Source organism: Cyprinus carpio, chromosome A6 (genome assembly GCF_018340385.1).
Source record: "Cyprinus carpio isolate SPL01 chromosome A6, ASM1834038v1, whole genome shotgun sequence".
NCBI classification, from domain to species: domain Eukaryota; kingdom Metazoa; phylum Chordata; class Actinopteri; order Cypriniformes; family Cyprinidae; genus Cyprinus; species Cyprinus carpio.
Window position 1 is genome coordinate 26,794,701 of NC_056577.1, and position 22,867 is coordinate 26,817,567.

The following is a 22,867-nucleotide window of genomic DNA, read 5'->3' on the forward strand; positions in this document are numbered from 1 at the left end:
CAAGTGAAACAACTTGTGAAATGTTTTGCTTAAAGTGGGTTGTGCTGTATTTCCTTAAAGTAATTGTCACTTACAAAATGCAAAGACACTCATATTTGACTTTAAAAAAAAAAAAAAAAAAAAAAACATGTAACCCTGTGATATTATTACATGGGTTATATTATATTATATTATATTATATTATATTATACAATGATATTCTAGATTTTTTTCATGTTACACAGTCTGTAACATTTTTGAAAGAAGTTTCTTATGCTCACCAAGGCTGCATTTATTTGATAAGAAAGTACAGTAAAACTTACATTTTATTACAGTTTACAATAATTAACAATATTTATTCATGTAATTCCAAAGCTGAATTTTCAGTCACATGATCCTTCAAAAATCATTATGCTGATCTGATGCTCAGGAAAATTTTAAAAACAGCTGCACTATATTCTTTAGAAAATTTTTTTGCAGGATTATTTGATGAATTAAAAGTTCAAAAGAACAGTTTTATATAATTTTTTGTAACATTTCTTTGATGTCAGCAATTTAGCAAATTAATGCATCTTTAAAGAATAAAAGTATACATTTCATAAAAAAAAAATAATAATAATAAAAAAAAAACTTATCTTCCGCAATCCAATCAATCACAATTTATAGTAGGAGACAATCAGAAAATATATTTATACGTCTATTAGGACTACAATGGTCACATGTAAGGACCTTAGAAACTTGCAAAAACTGTGTGTGCAGTGTGTATCTTTCTCGAGCAAAGTTTAATTGTCGTTTTAGGAGCCACTGATTTATTTACACAGATATTTCCAAAGGGTTCAGTTTAACCTGCCTTTTGGTGTTTAGGCTGTGACTGAAAAATAAATCTCTTTTCATAAAAAAGCAAAACACTGACATCACGGCATATTCTGACACCGCACCCCTGACAGGTGAAACTTAAAATGTGCATATTACAGTATGACAAGTGAGTATGGATAAGGACTTGCATATCATTTCGACAGGCAGTTCATTTAGGTAAGGGTTTCGAGAAGCTAAACGGTTTCTAAATACAATGTGGCTGAAAATATGGTGTGAACCAGGGGAGGGGTTTCGTTCAGTTAAGCATAGCCTACATGCGCTTCGAGAGGATACGGGCAACAGTTCGGAGTCGGACGCCAGACCTCACTGTGTCTCCAGCAGACCACATCGCTCCCCACTGTCTCCACTGACGGCATTTACTGGAACCAAGCTTGATTCAAAGGTAATGCGATCGATTTCATTACTGCAATGTATTTATCCAGATATAAATAATATGTTTAGTACATCTAAATGTCTGACTAACTGATTATGTTGTATAGTGCGGTAATACGGGGACGCGCCAATTACGCGCGCCACGCGTTTGCTGCGTTTTGAGTTATCCTGCGAATCACTTACCTGAAGGACACTTATGTTTCTTGCCTTGGAATATAGCGTTAAAATATCGTCCATGATCTTGTGAATTATTTTTCACAAGTTTAAACTCGTAGATGTGTTCGATGTGGTGTTCTAAAATATAAATGTGACAGAAGCCTACTGTGAATATCCGACCTGGAATTTGTCGTACAGGGCGCGTTCTTGCAGCAAGAGGTCGACAGCGTTCTTGCGACACGTTTTTAAAAGTTCTGCTGTTTTTAACAGTTCTGCCTTCTTAAAGAGACAGTCCATACCAATATTAAAATTCGGTTCTCGTTTTCTCAATCTCACGACGTTCAAAATCAGTATTATTTTAATTCTGTAAAAGAACAGTAATGGTTACGCTGAATGACATCTTCAGTCACTACTCAGAGAATGGTAAACTATTCAATTAAAACGGGAATAACGCGAGTAGCGACGCACTGGCGAGAGACGTCTGTCTGACGCATGTTTCAATGATAAAAATTAGAGCAGACGGTGGTCCCCAGTGTATTGTTTTGGAATATCATATTCTGGATTTATAAGATAAGGTGGACTGTTACACCTTGCCACTGAATGAAGATGTTTGGCTGTTTGTTGTGGTCGCTTTTTAGAAGTCTGCCCGAGTCTAATTTATATTAAGTAGAGATTTGAGACTTGTAAAGCAGTTGAGATCATCAGATCATACAGACATATAAGGGACCACAGAGTAGCACATCCGTAGTTTATGTGTATTTGCACTATATTTCTCAAGTTTGATATAATATTCCCAACTGTTTCAAAATAGTTTAAGACTATTTATCCCGGAACTGTGTAAATTAACATGTAAACATAAGTGTGTGTGTGTGTGTGTGTGTGTGTGTGTGTGTGTGTGTGTGTGTGTGTGTGTGTGTACGTCACACTTACAAATAGAGGTATAGTCATTGTGTGAAATCTTTGTGTGTCCAGTTTATGTACAATAAAAAGTGCTTCAGCTCTCCCCATCTGATCAGCCATTATGTTTCTAGTTAGGTGAAAATGTTGTTTGGATATTTTGTATCAAAGTAAACCAGAGGACCTGCTGATTCAGGTGATATCAGTTCTGTCATCCATTATGATCACATTAATTCAATTAAGTCAATTAAGTCAGATGTGAAATGATGCTTTCTTACCTGTCTTTTTTTCTTTGCCTATACTTTTCCTACGCAAGAGCACTCCCTGTCTACTGTAATGTTTTTTTTTTTTTTTTTTTTTAGCTCTGAATGCTTCTGGGAGAATGCTTGAGATTCCCAGGAGTTTAAATACCAGAAGCTGACTAAATAATGTTTAGGACAAGCGAGTATGCACACTTACTTTTTCTGTATGTCTGATGTCATTCTGTATGGTTTATTATTGAAGTACAGCAGCTTCCCTTGCCATGTCTCCAGATGGTGTTGAGTGTATAACTTCTGCTAACATCTGCTAATAAAGCAACTTTCCAGAGAGATAACTCTTAACATATCAGCCTCCAAAACGCACACACTTACCATAGCTATGATTTTGATCTGAGAAAGCACTGCACTGGCTCTTGTTGACTTTTTGATTAGTATTAATAATAACAGTGAACTGAAAATGTTGGCCTAATTCACAACATGTGTACATATATGAATTTGTTCCTAACCTTCTATTAATGTTAAAGAATTCGGAATATCCTGAATGAGTGAATGTGTGCTCGAGGTCCAAACAACAATCATTTGTAGGTCTGTATAAAATGTGTTAAACTGGTTTTGAGGATGACACACTTGACTTTAGTCGTATATCATTTGTTCTTAGGCAAGAACACATTGTTAGAGAGCACATTGAGAAAAACAAAACAAAACAAAAAACCTTGAAACCCAGTAAGAACCATCTGACTTTAAAGAGCTTGAGCATTTAAAGCAGCAGATACCATAACTTAAGCACATACTTTATCATCCATACGTGTCGAAGGTAATCATAGTTATACAGTAGCTATCTTTCTTGGTGTAAATGGGTCTTTATCGCAATTATGAATGACTGAAAAGTCAGAGAAGTTCATTGGTCATAAATGTGGAGTTAGGAAGAGATTTTAGCTTTGGATTCGTCTGCTCATCTTGGTTATGAGTTTAGATTACAAGCCACTCCAGCTGTGGGATTGAAGTCTACAGGCCTCATCTCCAGCAAGGTGATAATGATCTTAGAGATAGATGGTACACGCGCCGCGGTTGAGCACCTCCAGCAAACCGCTGTCTGCTCATGTCACAACTCACATATCATAAGCAGCTGCCTCCAGTCGGGTGTCAGTCCACCAGTTCCCTTTGAAAACAATACATGCTTGTAATATATAACAGGATCCTTAAATGTTAGAAGGAGTCTGTGATTGTGTTACATTTACACTGTTTACAATCTGCCAGATGCAACAGATGTCTTGAATATATGGTATTAACCCTTTAAAGCTCACTGTATATTAATTGATAAGTAATTTTCTAAGGCTTATAATTATCAAATTGATAAAAACAGGGCTGAAAACTCAGTTGTACACAATCTACTGCATGCCTTCTGTCATCTGATTGATAGTTTATAATTTTTTTAGCAAGTTAAAGCTCTTTTAGTATAATTCTAAAAGTATCCACCTTCAGGTTGTGGGACATGTGCCTTATTGTGCTGTGAAATCTTTACTGATTTTTATAAGTATAACGTAAATGAACATTTTAATTTGTTAGTAGTATTTCAAGATGAATACTCATATTGCATATTTTTGCTCAGTTTCAATACATTTGAGTTTTTTTTTTCTCCTCAAATATGAGCTTCATATTCACCTGTATCATTTTATATAGATTGTTCTGAATTTTATTTCATGTGTCAGGTCTTACAGGGTTAAGATAGAAAATTATGTGTTGGATCCAGTATGTGTGTGTAGACGTGGACCCAGATATGCAAGTTATGTGACATTTAGCATTTCCCATGAGTGCTGTTATGATATGCTTAAGGAGGACGTTTGAAGGTACTTGGAGAGGACATTTAGCTAGTTTTGCAGGAGATGTGATTCTTCTCCAGCCCCAAAAGCCAATATATTCCAGTACACCTCCAAAACACAGAAAGTTATGACTGTTAACAAGTCCAACAACAAGATGATGAAATGCCCTAATAAGAAGCACTCTCCTCAAAGAAAGGTGTTTCTGTTTCTGCTAGAACAGAGATTGGGGCGCTCCGATGTGTTTCCCATGGTGAGTTTTGAAGAGGGAGATGCTTTAATTGGTTCATGTTGAGACAAAATAGTTTTTCCAGTAGAGTTATGGAGAGGGTGCCAGACATGCCGTGTCCACACCTTGGTTTGATTTGTTTTGAAACTGTAATTTGCTTTTCTCAGCAACATTTTTTATTTTTTTGGCACCCCCACCCTTTCAGTCACTTGCTCCGATTTAATGTTTCTTGGCAGTACGCGCAAGGTTCATGAATAAATCAGAGCCATCACTGCCAATGCTCAGAGCAAGGGGGAATGGAATGATCATGTTCTGTACAGTTTTCATCCTAAAAAATACTTTCATTATTCCCTTTTTCCCCCGTGCTAAAAATATTGCGAGCGGTTAATTCCACAGTATGTTAGAAAAACACAGCTTATTGGCAGCTTTATGAATATTAACCTGCATCATATTTTCATTCATCCAAATAATAGTATTCATTATCCATTAAAAATTCAGGCCTTGAACCGAACAGCAACTTTTTGAGATGTCACACAGTTTCTTTCCTGTGAGAAGACTTTCGAATTGTCCTTTGCCAGTGGTCTATTTTCAACTGTACATCCTTTGAGATTAATGTGGTATCATCCTTTCTGAAAAGGAAGGTTTGATTTATGGTCCTGAGGAAGAAAAGGAACGTGTGAAAGGCTTGCCATTGTTCTTCCTAAACAAAAGTACTACAATAGGACATGTATTTCCGTGTTCACTTTCTTAATGGTTGCAAAATCTTCCTTGATATCTAGGAGAGTATAGCACCAAAAAACAATTTAATTGGAATTATAGTGAGTAGAAATGGTCTAGTAAACTATCATGGCACCAGTGAAGTATGGGTAAAGAACCATGGCACCATAATTAAGTTTACAGCTGCAGGCTTGAGTGGATTTACTGTTTTAAAATGCTTCTGAGGTCTTGTAACCGATTTGGCCATACTTTTGGCTTTGTATGGCTATTAAAGTCAGGAGAAGTTGTTACTCCTCACCCACAATGGCCTCTGTTGCTTCAGGGGTCCTTGAGTAAAGTTCAAATTGAAGGATCCACCCACCAAGTGTTTCTAAGATTTGCATGCAAATTTCTCCCTCTAGCCTAATGATTTTGCTCTAACAACTATTCAGAGGCTTGCGAGGCTAATTTCAACCTTTAAAGAGTTTACCGGCCCATCTTTTGGATGCATAGCCGGCAGTGATAACCGAAAGAGTGCCTCTGGAATTTTTTAGAAAGACTTTCTTAATTATTTGCAGTGTAAATAATGTATGTTAAGAGGATTATAAAGTTTCCTGTTCAATTCACATTGCATTATTGGTGCATTATGAGTAGAAACAAAGTTAAGTTGCAAACTTGAAAAGTACAATTTTGCTATTAAACTTTTCAAATGGAAATAAGTCATGGTCCATATAAATATACTTCAGAAATTAATATATATATATATATATATATATATATATATATATATTGCTTTTAAGAAGCATTTTGTTAGGAATAAATGTGAAGGGTACCATCCAGAAGCAGATAAAGTTGGATTTTGTGTGTATGTGTGGGAATGGCCGTTGGCTAATACAGTTGACTCTCATGCATGGCTTGCCGTAACTGAATACGTATGAATCACTCTGCATCTTTATTAAACATGCAAGTGCAACAACATAGACTCATAAAAGTTTCAGTGCACCATTTCTAGTGAAGTTACCGGAACACAAAAACTGTTACTGAAATGTCCTTTGTGGCTGGGCTTTCTCACAGGGTGTCTGGCCCTTTTTAAACTTTATGCATGTTTTAGATGTATAACAAACAAAGGCCATTCATAATATAGTCCCATCAGAGTGTGCTTTTCACAAACTGCATGACACTGATTTTTATTGTTCTGTTTGCTTTAAGAGATCTGACAAGTTTTATCTAAAGCATTCACGCCACACAATCCCTATGTCCCACTCCAGTGTACAGAAATCAACAGTCAAAATGTCATGCCAGTCAAAATGACTCATTGGGCTTAGCCGCGTTTCAGGGGATTGGAATGGATATGTGTGGACCTGTGTGCTATTTTTGTGTGAAGGTTAATTCATCCAACCTTTTTGTAATGCAGTCATCTTCAGCTCAAGTATTAACATCGCATTAACTCTGAATGAAATTTCTGAGCTTCTCTTCACTGCGGAGCGACGGGGATGTAATTGAGAAAAATCCCACAGGAAACGGTTGGAAAACTGCTAGTCTTGTATTAACGTTTTTCATCTCGTGCAGCGAATAGCTTAATATGCCATTGCAAAAAGGAGGCTTCATTCATTTTAGTGATTCCCTATGTTACCACTTGGCTCCAAACGTCCAAATTAATCAGCGTGGTGTGTGATGAAGACGATGAGCCTCTATTTGACATATTTTATCAAGATAGAATCCATGTCCATGGAGGTAAATTCCAGCATCATCATGGGTTGAATTACTGAATCCATTCTGTAAAGTAGACTAATGTGAGTCTGGTCATGATTCCTTTACTGGTACTTTTTTCTTGTCTTCACTGATGAAGTAGCCATTAAGGATGAGCAAAACTACATATTTTCAAAATCGATTAGCCAGTGGGTTGCCTGTATGACTAGTAGACTGAGAAAAACCCAATGTATTTGACTGATTTCAGGTTACTGTAAATCGATGGTGATCAGAAGTGTTTCTTTGGGGGTGTTAATATAAAACGATAAAAAATGGCTATACAGGAGGCTAAAACATGTATACACACACACACACACACAATGAACGATTTAAATTATATTCCATTCAAAAACTTAGTCTTTGTTTGGTCTATTACAGTTTATGCATTCAGCAAAATAAGCTGTGAACCCAATTAATGTACATTGATACTTGAGTCATTCAGGTGTAAATATGTGACTGAATGGAATGGTATAGACTTCATCTGTTGCCAAACAGTGAGCGTATTCATTCTAATCATATGGCTGTGACAGTCTTTTTAAAAAAACAAAAAACAAATTGCAAATGAATGAAACATTGCACATGGAGCTGGAACAAACAGAATACATTAGAGACACTCGTAAAGTAGGTTAAGCATTCTCTAAAATGTGAATCTGCAAGATTAGGAAAGTGCTGTCTGTAAGAAGTGGTATTATCATCAACCAGAGGCAGAGCTCAATGTTTCATTCTTATCTTCTCAGTTTTTCCCCTGCATTCTTATTCTTTTTAAATCATATTCTGTTTTATATTTTTGTTGCTGTTGGTTTGCAGATCTCCATGCAGTAAGATGCACCTCATAAGCTAACTAAAGAGTAATGTTGTCTTAAAGCAGTTAATTTTGAGTATGAGTAATGTATGTAGCCACTGAAGGTGTGTGTCACATGTATCTGTGTTTTGCATATTTCTTTTAAAGAAAAATTTGGACTTCAACGCAATAAATAAATAAATAAAATAAAAGAAGAAGTAGAAGAAGAAGAAAAGGAGAGCAAAGAACAAGTTATGATATACAATGAATAAGAAATAATGGTAACTAATGGTATAATTCTCATTTCTCATTTTCTCAAATTTTCTCAAATCTCTTTCTCTCTTTTTTATTTTTTTTATTTTTTTACAAACAACTCAAAAGCTTGGGACCCCAGAGGTTTGGAGGGCCCTCTGCTGGCCACCGGTCAAATCGAATTAATCGTTCTGTGCTCTGATCTTTATTACATAGTAATTTAACACGCAACCAGCTAATCAGGATTTACAATAAATCATGTCACAAATCCCTTGGCAGTTTGCAGTCTAAGGTTACTATATGACAAACAGAAAAATTACTCCGGAACTGGTTAGTTTATTAAGTGATTTGTTGTTTTGTATCCATCTTCTCTCATGTGCTTTTTGAAAGACAAAGCAAATTAGCACTTATAGCGGTGGACAGCGCTCATGGATCAATATCCACAGCCATTAAAGAGCCCACAAGAAAGGCCTATGTACTCAAATCCGAATTTTCCTTGTGGCATAATAATGAAACATCAACAGGAACTCATCAGATTGACTTTTAAATGATATATGTTACATCATGCTGACTGGATGATAAAATCTGATCAGTCCTGCCTGTTTAGTAGTGAAAAAATATTAGATGATCTGATCAACTCAAATTGGGATAGCATACGACATCTCAATCAATAGCTTAGGAAAAAGTCCTGAAACGCATGTTAGGGAGATATTTAAAAAGTCACCGTCATGATTAAAGCTGTACACACTAAATAGATTTCTAATGAGCTGTTTCTCTGATGGACTGCTTACATCTGCAATAAAGCAAAGCCTGTCCCTCTTAGTGCTAATCATTCAATCAGAGAATTTGCACACTGAAACGCAGTAAGAGTGGACGGCAGTGTGTGTGTGTAAGTCAGAGTGTTGATTATCCACGACTATTAGTGCCGGTGTAATGGTCTTATGGTGCCATTTCACTTGACAGCTGAAAACGGGAACAGAGGACAAATTAACTAATAATGAATTTCTGATAGCATTATTTATTTGCAAATGCTGTTTGTGTTGTTTTAAGTCCTGATTCACTAAAGAAATTGTGCAAATCTAATGTTGCAAACAGCAAAAACAGTTATTTTTCAGAAATATTTGACTGCTGAATGCTGCAATTGACCAATCAGAATCAAGTTTTTTCAGAGAGTCATTCAATAAGTCCAGTTATATTGTCATTCTACTACATCTAGTCATGATTTGATTAAATTTCTGCCACAATCGCTAATTATTAACGAATATCTTAAAATTCCATATTCCATATGTAGTAATTGTGCCAGGCTAATTGCACTAAGCAAACAGCGCTGAAATTTGAGAATAAAACAATACTATTGTAAGAAATATAATGATTTAAGACCATAGTTCATAATAAAAATATAGGCAGCATAGTTTACATAGAAGTGGAGTGTGTGCGTGCTAGAAAGAATAACGGTTACCTGATTTAAAGGGATCGTTCACCCAGAAATGGAAATTCTGTTATTGTTTACTCCAAACCTGTTTGACATTTTTCTTCAGTGGAACACACAAGAAAAAGCATTTTCCTGTGTTTAATTTAATTTAATTTCATACAATGAAAGCCAGTGCAGTCCAACATTGTTTTGGACCCCATTGACTTTCATTATATGGGGAGAAAAAAAAAAAAAACGGTATTCAAAAAAATGAAGGCGGGTAAATAATAGCATATTTTTCATTTTCATGTGAGCTGTCAGTTTAAATATTCACTGTATTGAATCATCTCTTGGTAGACTAGTAAATTTTGAACGCAAAAGTGTTGAGACTTTTTATTGAAGTATTGAAGTACTTTTCCATATGGTCTTTGACATTTTCTTTGACCTATCTCGTAGTCTGCATGCTCCATTCATCAGCACCCACTTGTTCTATCATCAAAACATCTCCACTCTTTATTTTCCAAGGCAACACGATGTTCCACCGAAGTGAAAAATAACTCATGACATCTGTGATTATTCTGAACCTCTAAACTGTCTTTTTCTATTACACTTGCATTGGCGTGATTGATTTAACTTTATCTTCAGGGCCACAACGTCCCTTTTTTTTCTCCACAGTCGGGTTGTTTATGTTTGTAGCAGTTTGGGAAAGCCTTTTTCTCTTTTTATTCACTGGAATGAATTCAAAATGTAGCCCAAAAGCATGACAGGCTTGGCTTTGCAAAAAGAAAAGGCTTTTCTTTCTCTTTCTGTTGCTGCCAGCACTTCTGGTTCAAGACCTTTGTGGTAGCCTTCATTCCTCTGATTTATGCATTGTGGTTTCATTGAGGTGTAATGAAAAAAAAAGATCAACACAAAGGCTTTGAATGCTCGTAAAAATTGTCCTCAGATAGAAACATATCTAAGCAGTGTTCTGGGTTAGTAGAAAGTATGTCCTGTAAACACAGGTAATTCTGAGGATCTACCTTTCTGCCATCTGCACCTTCACAAATATAAATCACAGACTGATCTTTTTTTGCTTAAGAGATAGCGGCCGTAATGCAGTCCCCAGCTGGTATTGAACCAGAACACAATGTTCTTGGCAAGGAGATCCTGATTTCCCAACATGGACCTACGATTGCAGTCCATAAATCATTTGGACTGCCTAGCTGAAAGTGCCTCCTCCCTTTATTGGACACATTGGTTATCGTGCACCAACTTTGCCATTGGTATTGTCCCTACAAGAAGTTGTAACTGCTTGTGGCATTGCCTGAATATGCTTGACTATATAACTGCTTTCTGAACCTAGTAGTACACTATTTATCTTTGCATTGCATGTATCGAAAAAAACAAAAAAACAACAACAGTTATGTTTAGCCAACTTCTGGAGCTCATTTAGATTGGCTCTCGAGGTACTTAATAACTGGCTTCTGGGTTAAGACCTTCTGGATCCCTGCTGAGGACCACAGTCTAGTCCAATGATGAAATCTGGGAGAGTTGCTGGATCCAGGATGAATGGTCTGTGAGCACAAGGTTTTGGAGACAATGGTAGCTCACGTTCCACCGGGATGTAGAGATAATGGCTCATTTTCAGCATGGCTTCACAGAGTAGAAGCTCATTATTTTGTGCTTGAAAGAATCTCACAGATGGAGACTCTTTCTCAGGTTTAATGTGGATGTACTAAAGGACAAGTCTTGTACAAGGTTCCCACGGGAGAATTTTCATGGGTGAGTGGGAGTTTTTGAGAACAGGCTACCTTCTACTATTATGTGGAATGCAGCCCAATGTGTGCCAATTAGACTGTAATCTACCCGTGTGAGGGGGAGAAAATTATTAAAGGAGACATTAAAGTGGCAAAGGGCAAATGAAGGAACTTGAGGCTTAACAAGTTAACAGCTGAGGACGACAACACCGCTTATAACTAGTGTGAATACATCTCTGATAATGTACATGGAAAGTGAGATTCTCTTTACTGATGAGCCACTTGCCCTTGTTTGTTTTATTCTTGACCACATTTCAAATATATGATTACTGTGCAATCATTCCAGTTCTCATATGGCAATAAACAGGTTTTCAAGACTTAAAATGGTGCTGGCAAATTTGAAAGAACTGTAATTTCAGCCGTAACAGAAACATAATGTTAGTGTCCTAATTTCTACTCATCACATTTCCATTTACAGATGTACAATTACTTGACAGGCTTGAATCAGTCACTGAGGTAAAATGTTTATCTGGCAGAGTGTCACTTGAATATGTTTAACTGGCCACTTTAGTCAAGCGGTATGGCTGCTATTGGGTTTGATATTCAAATTGATGGAGATGGTGAAAAAATTGACACTTTACCTTCAAGAATATTCATAATTACTTAAATAGTTAAATGATACAAACCCTAAAATAGACTAAAATAATTAAATATCCAAAACTAGCTGATTCTGATTCAAATAAATACTTGATATGGTGCTGCTAATATTTTGCATCCGTACTGTATAACACTGCTAGTATTTATTATCTATAAAATTATCTTAACAAACTTAATGCAGGATTGATTTGCTTAAGAACAGAATGACATAAGAAAACAGTTTCCAAACTCTTTTGGAGATTTTAATTATTTTAATTATTCAACCAAATGTAATAATAATAATTATAATTATAATTATAATTATTACATGCTCTTGAGTGCCAGAATGTGTAGTTCCATCATCTACCAGCAGTGGCAAACTGGGCCAGTTCTGTGACATAAAATAAAAGGCTAAAAGGTCAAATCAATGTCCTGATCCAATTTCCTGTTTCCATAGGAAATATGTCAATATAGAAAAAGTAAAAAAAGGCTTTGGGTGTACAGACAGTTCTGCACTTTTGCTAGATCAGGACTAAAGCTATTATTAATAGCCTGTTAGATACAACAGTTAAATATTTCAGTATTTAAGAATCATGTATTCTTCATTTTCACCATGTCACACTTTTTACTGGTTTTAATTTACCTATAAAAAGCTAAAGATGGTGTGAGGGGCTTAAGGGCCGTTCACACCAAGGACGATAACTATAAAGATAACGATAAAGATATAGTTCTAAAAATCGTTTTCAGTATTAAAGAACAGCAGAGTCCACACCACAACTATAACGATAAAGACAAAGAAAAACAATATCATTGGAATCACTTTCAAAATTATTTTTTTCCAGCTGATGAACGCTAAAAAATTGACAGCCAATCAGAATCCATCCTGCTGTAACAAGATCGAGAATTTAAAGCAGCAGACGAGTGTGTGCTTAGGATAAACTGAAGATATTATTCGCTGGTGTGGACGCTAATATCGTTATCTTTATAGTTATCTTTATAGTTATCATTCTTGGTGTGAACGGGCCTTTAGGCTGTGAGCTTAGCCTTCTCAAGATTCATAGTTTTCAACAGTAATACATACAGTACCTTGCTGCTTTTATATAAGCAGTTACATGGATTTATTAGCATTAACGTATATTCAGCGCTATGTATCTATACATTTTTGATGTTTAAATAAGCATTATGTGATTCAGAATGTGCATAAAATGCTTGTGAGCTTATGTCAACCCAACATCATTAAAGAGCGTGTTGCTTCCTTGTGGGCTGTTACTGACAACAAGATAATTGAGGGTTTTAGCATGGGCTAAACCCCACCGCCATTAATGGAGCAGAAACAAAAACGCTGTTTCAATTATATAATCGTCTTCTACCAATAATCCTTCCTCTCTTTTAGAGCGAATGAGACTCATATAATGTTGATTTTAGACCTCATCCAATTCCAAGCAGTAAAATCTCATTCTGCTTTTGTTGGTGTAAAACAGCAAGAGGATATGAATTATAAATACTGTCTCGGCTTGAGCGAGTGCAATTTCGTCTACACGCATATCAATCCCATGTGCCCCAAACAAATATGCTTGTCACTTTGCATAATGTATAAGTTACAGGGTAGACTGGTTGTGTCTGTTAATGTAATGAGGAGGGTTACCTGAGCTCCCCCTGCCAGCAGTGCAAAATCCGATGGTGGAAACTCAATCCCATCGTTTGTGAATAGCAGGGTTGATTAGATTTTGGTTTATTGTCCATAACCAGTTGATTTCAAGGACTAATTTGAAACCTTTTGAAGTGAAGAGTTTGCGGTTTCACTCAGCATTGTGTTGGATATGTGCTTCTGAATGCACTGGTTTGTTGCCTCATATTGTAATTTACAGAGAATTCACTTTAAATTAAGGCTTCAGAGTTGTAGATTCTTAGTATTATTTGCTTCATGTATTTGGCTTGAAAAGTCTCGACATGTGTGCACTTCATGGAAGAAATAGACCACTTGTGTATAAACACAAAATTAATACACTAAAGGATGCATTAAATTTAAGATTTTTACGTTGTTTCAAAAAGTCTGTTTAAAATAAATCCAGTTCTTTTCAACTTTATTCTAGAATCCTGAAAAAAGTATCACAGTTTTCAGAAAAATTCTAAGCAGCACAACTGCATTTAATATTGCTGATAATAATAAAAACACCAAATCAGCATATTATCATAGAATGATTTCTGAAGAATCATGGGACATTATTCTGTCTTAAAAAGCACAAACATACTATTTTTTTTTTTTATTCCTCGTTTGAAATGTTATTGTAATCTAATTTTGACAGAGTTTTGGGGATTTCAGTTTTTACCCTTTTTTATTTAAATACAGTGGAAATCATTTCAATCACAAATCTTAAAAGTACTGTTTTTTTTCTATTTATATAACCCTTTAATTAGCAAATAAATAAATAAATAAATAACTGCTTGCACCAATTACCTTTCCATTTGTGTGACATAAAATGTCACAATATACCCAATATGCTTTTAGAAAATCACTTTCTCTTATAGTGTCAGAGAAGCAATCTCTCTGTTTTCACCATGTAAATCTTGTGCAAACTTGTGTGATTACTCCACACAGTCAACTTGTTGTGGGAAGACTGTAAGTCTGACTGAGTCTAAGAGCTGACCTTGCTGCTCAGATGCAGCCAGATGGTTAAGTGCGGTAAACACTGAGAGGGTCAGAGCACACAGAGACCTCTGCCACATGGTGCAGTCAACACAGCGGGATTGCATGGATCAAGGCACGCGCGGGGCTCTAATGCAGATGGTAATTCCTGTGGAAATCCACATCAGAGTTGAAGTTAAATATGGTCTGATATGCCTGACTTTGACAGGTGTTGAAGATGTGCAAACATTTGGGTTGTGCGCCAATTGAGAATGCCAATTCTTGAATTTGAATCGAAGTAGCAAACAGAATAATATTTTGAATTTCAGGAATTAAAATGAATTGTCATTCAGGAAAAAAAAATGTTGTGTGATTAGCTTTTAATTAGTTAAAGTGCCCCTATTATGCCATTTCGAATATTGCCTTTTGAATGCCACTTCTGTGACGGCTAAACGTGTGCATAATGCTGGCCTATGTTGTACATTGGTCGGCCGTAAACATCATGTCAAAAAAATGCTGTGGAAGTAAATTCATTTTATTTTCACTTCTGAATGAAGAGGCTGAAAAGAATCAGAGGTTAAATTTATTTATTTATTTTTTTCTCCATTGTACCACAGCATTACAACCCCAATCTTTTGTTGTGTTGTGTTGCTCTTGAAAGATGGCTCAGTACACAGTTTATTTGGAACAGCATGGCTCCACTGAATCACAACCTGTAAGTATGATTAATAATTGATCTTCATATTTTCTATCGAGCGTTCAAAATACGGAACTATTGCAATAGGCGTGAGGTGGTATTAAATGCATATTATGAGAAAACAAAAGCGTTTTTTGACCTTGCATGCATGTAAACCTATTGTAGGAGACTCCCAAAACAATATTAGGAACCTAAAAAAAATGACATTATTGGGGCACTTTAATTCATTGAATCTCCAAATTATTATAAAAACAACATTAAGACTGTGTATTTTAAGTATTTGTTTAATGGCATATTAATGGCTGATGTTTCTATTAAATATTCTGTATTTTCCTTTAAAATTTAAATACTCTATTTTCCTTTATTTGACCTGGTTAGTTCCTTTTACCTAAATGGCAGTGTAAATACATAAATAAACAACCAATCCAAGGGACAATATAAGAACCAATAAAAGTAGCATTAAAACACTGACATTTGACAAACTTTTCTTTTCTTTTAAAATATCTTTGACCTGAGTCTTGAAACCATTTAAAGGCACCAGATTTCGCCCAAATTAAATTACATTTCAAGGAAGTGTATTTTTAGATTGCAGTTTACAGCATTTATTTGTATGACTTCTTTCGGTACTATCTTGACACCTGGACTGTCCCATCGACTGTCCCACCAGACTGGCAAAAAAGTGTGAAGCACAGCTCTAGCACATCCAAAGCTCCAAAGATCTCACACAACAAGAAGTAAAAATTGTTTTGTGCCTGTATTGGACCTGTGGTGGAATGAATTGTTTTGCAGGTTTATTTAATCTCTTTTTATGTTACATATGTAGGTAATATGTAGGTAATAATCTGATTGATGTGGGCACTGTACTGTTTAGATATGATTATTTGTGACCTGTTGTACCAAAACTCTGATGATTTGTTAAAGGAATAGTTCACCTACAAAAATTAAGTTTGCTGAAAATGTACTCATAAATGAGAAAATTTGGAGAAATTAAGCATTACATCACTTGCTAAAGTGATGCAATGCTTAATTTTACAAAAATCTCTTCTGATCATGGAACAAATTTTTTTTTGGAAATTTCTAAAATATTGTTTAAATATTTTTGGGTCAACAATTCATTTCATGTTGTTTATCTTTTATATATATTTATATGTGCATCTTGTTTATGGAGCTATCCAAACACGATAAGACCAAGTGTAAATGGTAATACAATCTCCTGAGCTGGTTTGAGTGCATGTTGTGTGGGAATAGTAGATTGGATTTATATCTGTTTTGCAGAGATGAGTTAATGTGGTCAAATATAAATGGAATGTGCATACCCAGTAGGAAAGCAAAATGTAAATATGCCCATTATGTTTTTTTGTGAATTGTGTATATTGGCAATGTAACAACTAGTAATGATAGACCTGCTTAGTTAGCTTCACTTTCAAGTTTAGAAACTGCATTGTTATTTTACATCTTTTTTCTGAATATGGCATTTGTCACATGACTGCCATCTGCTCCAGCTTTCCGAGTGATCCTCCCGTGCTCTGAGTGCCTTCTAACAGAGCTGTCGGCTGGCTTTCCCACTGACATGACCTTGAGTGAAGGGATGCCACGCTCTTCATAAACTGGAGTTGACAGAGCATGGATCTAGAAATGGCATCCTCTCAAATAATCACCGTCTCCTGTTGGACAGGTCCTAGCGGGTCCCCATAAGGACAGTGTCTCATTCACCTACAGATAACATTTGAGTGACATCAGCTTTAACAGGAGCCAAGGCGTCTGTTCTCATAAAAGCTGGGGGAAAACGTCCAGCCATGGCAGAAGTGACTGTCCTTCAGCATTTATCTTGCCAGGTCTTGCTGTGTGTTCTGGAATATATTATAAGACCTGGCTTTACATTTGATATATTTAAATGAGCATGACATCCCCAGACCAGCTAAACCTCTGCTATCCTCGTTCAGGCTTATCTTCATATAGGCAGATGAAACCACACTTGAGAGTACTGTTTATGCAGTGAAACATCATTTATATGGTGAGAATCTCACATTTGCAGTTCCCTTACCATGTTTGACCAAATTCTGTGAAATAAATGCATCAGGTTGGATAGTGGCATACGGGAACATTCGTATGATGGATAAAATTATATTACTGATCAGTCTATCATAATAAAAAATGATCAAAAATATTTGTATTAAATATGTATATAAATAGTATTTATAATATGTATATACCATTTAAACTGGTAGTGTGTCCTGTATGCCAGAGAGGTTGGATGGATTACCATTCGCCTCTGTGTGCACCGTCAACGTGATAAGTTCTCCCTATTAAGGGAGATAACTGACTAATCATACTGAATAGCTTTCATTAGGGTGACTGAATTGGAAGCATACATATAAAAGACTGTCTCAGCATGTTCCCTTAAACACATTGCACACTGCTCAATGCTTTGGCTAACACCCATGCTGGCCATTGAAGTGCCGAACACTCAGGACATCAAAGATGGTTGTACGTAAAAGCAAGGTGAAATAGGTCAATCATTCTGCTCTGCATTTATGTGATTTCACTCCAGACGTGGTTAGGCAACTTGAGACAAAGTTATTATTATTCTTTTGAACTTAATTATGCTTGATGATATTAAGATGCTTTCAGCTGCAAGAAATTGGTGTGTTTAATTTTCTCAGATAAGGAGAAGCTTCAAGTGAAAGCAATATTAAAGATGAATTTCTTGAGATGGCCAAAAGCATTTCTCAGGAGTCATTATGAAATAATGCATAGAAAAAATGTCATGGCAATAAGGAAAATATCAAATGCTAGCAATTGTCTTTTGTCATAAACACATTTTTGGCTGGCTTACAGTGGTAATAAATTCATTCATTTGACAATATGCCAGCACTATTATTTTGTGTATATACTTGTGTCACCCTCTAGCACCGTCTGTCTCTTTGCATGATAATGATTGTTGTAGAAGTCTGTATATGGTTTTATAGGAGGGAACTCTTTAATATTCATGTATGCTCATGCTGCACATGAAACGTTGGAAGAATTTTGGATCCCTTTTCTTTGACTTGGCCAGACATACCAGATTTGTCAGAAGAATTTCTAAATGATGTCAGTAAAATGAAGCTGCAGGCGTTTCAGATTGAATTCCAGCTTTGGGTTTTGTATCTAGTTTGTCAGCGTATTGAATTGTTTGATAGTTACCTTGTACTAACAAGCTCTCAATAGCAGCATTTAAAGATTTAAACTGAACATTCTGTCATAATTTTTTATTCATATAATGAAAGTTAAAAACAACATTGGAACCCAGTGACCTTCATTATAAGGGAAAAAAACACACTTTCTTCAAAATATGTTCTTTTGTGTTTGACAGAATAAAGAAAATCACAGAATTTTCATTTTTGAGTAAACGGTTGTTTTATACAATTTCTGGCTGTAATCATATCTTGGTTCTTGAAGTTCTGACAAAGGTCCAAATATTCACATTGAGGAAGAACATATTTGATTCTATTTCATTCTTATCTGGATTTGTGCAATTCAATATTAATATTCACAGTCACAACTGAGGCATTTTAATTATAGTGAGACACATGCTTTTGTTTCTTTGGATTACGGTTTTTATCGACAAATGGTGGGATACCCCAGGGATTTGTCCTAGGAGACGGTGTCTGTGCAAACTCTCACGATGATACAGTTTATCCAGAAATGAAAGAAATTGTAATTTCTCACCCACATTTTGTTCCAATCCCATATGCTGTTGTTTTTTCCTTGATACATGAAAAATAATTTTAAAAGAATCATCACACAGGTCTTTTACACATATGCACTGCTTAACTGTGATTTGGGTTCTTTTTGGAGTAGTGCCATATTTAATTTTTAAGTGAGTAAGTGACATGTCATGCAGCCAAGTATGGTGTCCCATTCTCAGAATGTGTGCTCTGCTTTTAACCCATCAAAGTCCACACACACAGCATTGAGTAGTGAACACACACACACTGTGAACACACACCTGGAGCAGTGGGCAGGCATTTTTTTTGCCGCGGTGCCCTGGGAGCAGTTGGGAGTTTGTTACCTTGCTCAAGGGTCTCACCTCAGTCGGGGTATTGAGGGTGGAAGAGAGCGGTAGTCATTCACTCCCCCCACCTACAATCCCTGCCAGTACTGAGACTTGAACCCACGACCTTTGGGTTACAAGATGGACTCAAACCATTAGGCCACGAGTGTCCCCATGGAAACATTTTTGACAGCAATGAAAAGGAGGCTGTGAGGGATAGAAGTACAGTGTGTTAAATGGATTGTTGTTTAACATACCAAATGTTCAGCTCATGAAACATCTTTTAGAGACAAATTTTAGACAAAACTCCAGTTAACAGATTTAAATGTTGTAAAAATTACAGGATTAGGACCTTTTTAGTGATTGTCATTGTAAAGACTGTAAATCCATCTTCACAGTTGTGTTTTCATCCGTGTTAAATTCAGTACGGCATCTAACCTGATTAATGTCTGACTGTCGTACACTCTAAGAAAAAAAAGTACAAAAACTGTCACTTGGGTGGTACCTTTTAAAGTTACCCAAAGACAGCTGTTGTACTTTTGTGCATAAAAGAGCTGCATGAAGATTCTTCAAATGTTTTTTTTTTTTTTTTTTTTTACAGAAAAACTACATACAGTTTTGGAATGGCATGAAGGGAATGGCATGAAGTAAATGACAGCATTTTATTTTTTTCAGAGGGAACTGTTCCTTTAATTCACGATGTTTGTGATGGGCAATCGAACACAACTTTATTTCATGAGTAGTCTCAAAGCTTTGATATCCATGATAGTGCTGTTGCTTGCCATTTGTTTCCTATGTGAAAGAGACATCAAGAGAATAACAACTGAATCTACCCAATGCTTAAAAAGCAAACTAAAAAAGTAAAAGCAAAGCAGTGTGCTTTGATTGCAGCGCGCACACGGTGATCTCAGACGGTCCAGAGACAGTCATTCTCAGTGCTCTCAGGTTGCCCTGTATCTCCGGATGAATAGATGTGATTGCTCGTCTGGGCTGAGAGCTCAGACTTCTCCTGATTCAGGTTCTTGATATTTATAGTATTTGTAGCTGTGCTGCAGGATGATTGAATGTACTGAGGCTGTAAATAATAAAGCTCTCCTAGACGCAAAGCACATAAACAAGAGCAGAGTGCATGCACTGAACCAGAGAATGAGGTCAGGTTACTCTCATGGGTGGAGAAAGATTTTTTTTTTTCTTGAAAAAATCAATAACAGGGGCACCTTCCTTTTCTCAGGGTTTTATAATTTGATGAAGATGAGTTGGATTTTTGTTAAAATTCTTGAAAGTACTTATTTAGGTCAGTTGGTTGTGGTTTCTAAAGTTTAATTATTGAAATATAATATGTACACTATTGTTCAAATGTTTGGGGTCATTATGATTTTATTTTATTTTTTTCTGAAAGAAAATATGTTTACTCAGTAAGGATGTGTAAATTGATCAGAAGTGATCAGACTATATCACTGTAATGTGGCAAAAGATTTCTATTTTAAATAAATGCTGTTCTTTTGAACTTTCTTTTCACCCAAGAATCATGGGGTATCATGATTTCCAAAAAAAAAAATATCAAGCAAAACGACTGTTTTTAACTTTAACAATAAGCTACTTGTGTCAGGGTTCTGCTCTGGCAGCTCTGTCAGTGTTGTCTTTGTTTCATGTTTCTGTTTTGTGTTTCAGTACATGACTTTGTCTTTCTTTTTGTTTGCCATGTGCTCCTCTGCTTTCCTCCCTAATTATTGTGCTCTCTGCCCTCTTGTCTTTGCTGGATCGTTCAATGTGTTTTGTGCTACATGCAGTTAGTTCCTTCTCTACTCAAATCTTAGTCTTTGCTAGTTCCTTGCATACTCTTGTTAAAGGGGTCATTGGATGCTAAATGCAGTTTTACAAGTTGTTTGAACTGAAATGTGTGTTGGGAGTGTGTACAGAACCACCCTATAATGATAAAATCCACTCAGTGTTGTTTTTGTTTTTTTCTCATTAAATCATTTCCCCTTTCTCAAATTGAGCCAATATCAGATGCCTGTCTGTGTGACGTCCCATGATAGTTTGATTGACAGTGGCGTTTCAGCACAGAATGGACTGGTGTCTTACCTTAGACCCACCCTGAGTGAGCTGTCATCAGTCCGCCATAGTTTCACCACCGGAGCAGATATAGACAAGAATGTCTCCTAAACGATTTAGGTGTTTTGTTGTTGGATGTAATAATGAACATAGCCGTCATCATTTACTCCCGACATCTGAGCCGCTGAAGACTCAGGGGATTACATTTGTTTTTGAAGGGAATGTGCCCCCGATCTACCTAAATGTGTCTATGTTCGTTCGAATCATTCATGATCCAGCTTTCCCTACAGAAGAAGTGAGTATAAGGTTTTTTTAATAAATCTTTGCAAATCACCTTTCCTAATAATGTGGTAGTTAGCAAGTTTCACGATGAATGAGGCTAAAGTAAACAGTCTCACTGAGAGCGGCTTGGAAGAGAGGGGCGGGGACAGCAGAGCTCATTTGCATTTAAAGGAAAATGCCACATAGCGGCTTGCTCTGAAAAGAGCTGATTTTGACAGGGTTAAAAGGGTGTTGTTTTACACTACCATTGAGAAATTTTAACCAAACTGTTACAGACTTTTCATTAAGAACCTAAAGAATCATATCAACTTGTGTTGTGAACTGTTGTCTTTTATTTTATTTTTTTGGCATTTTCTAGTCATTTACATTTAGTTTTGTTAACATTATTTTCCTTTTATTATTTGTTTTTTTACTTTAAAGGGGTCAATCATTTATTTTTTTTTTATTTTTTTATTATGTTCCTTGAGGTGTAATTATAATATAAAAAAAAGTTTTTGGGACGAAAAACTTTCAAAATTAAGTGATTTATGACTTTTTTTCCACCCTGTTTCTCATCCTCTGACTGAATCAGTCGGTTTTGGGGGGCTTTCCCTTTAAGAGGTAAGTGTGACCGTGCACTTTTATGATTGGCTTACATCCATTAGTGTCATTATTGTTTTAAAAATAGTTTTTACATGAAATATGTTACTTAAAGTTTGCGCCGTCGTTGTTGGGTCTAGAACAGTTGACACGGCCTGATCTTTGAGCAAAAGTATTTTGGCCAAGCCAGCATCATACTGCGATTTGTGCTCAGAACAGTCAGTGGTGAAATGTACTGAACACATGCGTAAATTAGGACTGACAAGACTGAGACGTTCACTGAAAATAAACGTAATCCATTTTTAATCCAGATTTTCAGTGTAGTGCCTTTTGGACCCCACTTTGGAAAAATTTTCTCTCAAACTTTCCTAGATATAGTTGTGATGCACCTACAAAAGTATACTTCTCATTTTGCATATTGTTTGGTTTGTTTTCACATTCTGAAATGTCACGGTATCTAATAAATATTTGCTGATAAAGGTTAGGCGTGGATATGCATAACACTTCTCCTCTTAAAATCAAAAGATATATCCTTGATCTTAAGAATGAATAAAGATGAGATTCACCTTTCAAAATTCTCAGTTGGTTTAGCATCTCAACAAACCACTATTGAGTGAAGCATCTCTTTCATTGGAGTCTTTCCTTGATGTACACTTGATGTCCCTCTATCTCTTACACACAGCGGTAGTTTGTGATTCCTCAGAGGAAAAGCTGTTGAAGTACTGTGCAGTCTCAGTTGGAACCT

At 36.0% G+C, this 22,867-nt stretch overlaps 1 protein-coding gene across 1 annotated transcript in view; it reads left to right on the plus strand.

Annotated features, from left to right (window-relative positions):
- Positions 1–942: 942 nt before the first annotated feature.
- Positions 943–22,867, plus strand: part of LOC109057539 (contactin-4-like) — a 78,294-nt gene continuing 56,369 nt past the window's right edge. The window contains exon 1 of the mRNA XM_042758764.1: positions 943–1,237. The gene's annotated coding sequence lies outside the window, so the exon portion shown is untranslated. The remainder of the gene's footprint in view (positions 1,238–22,867) is intronic.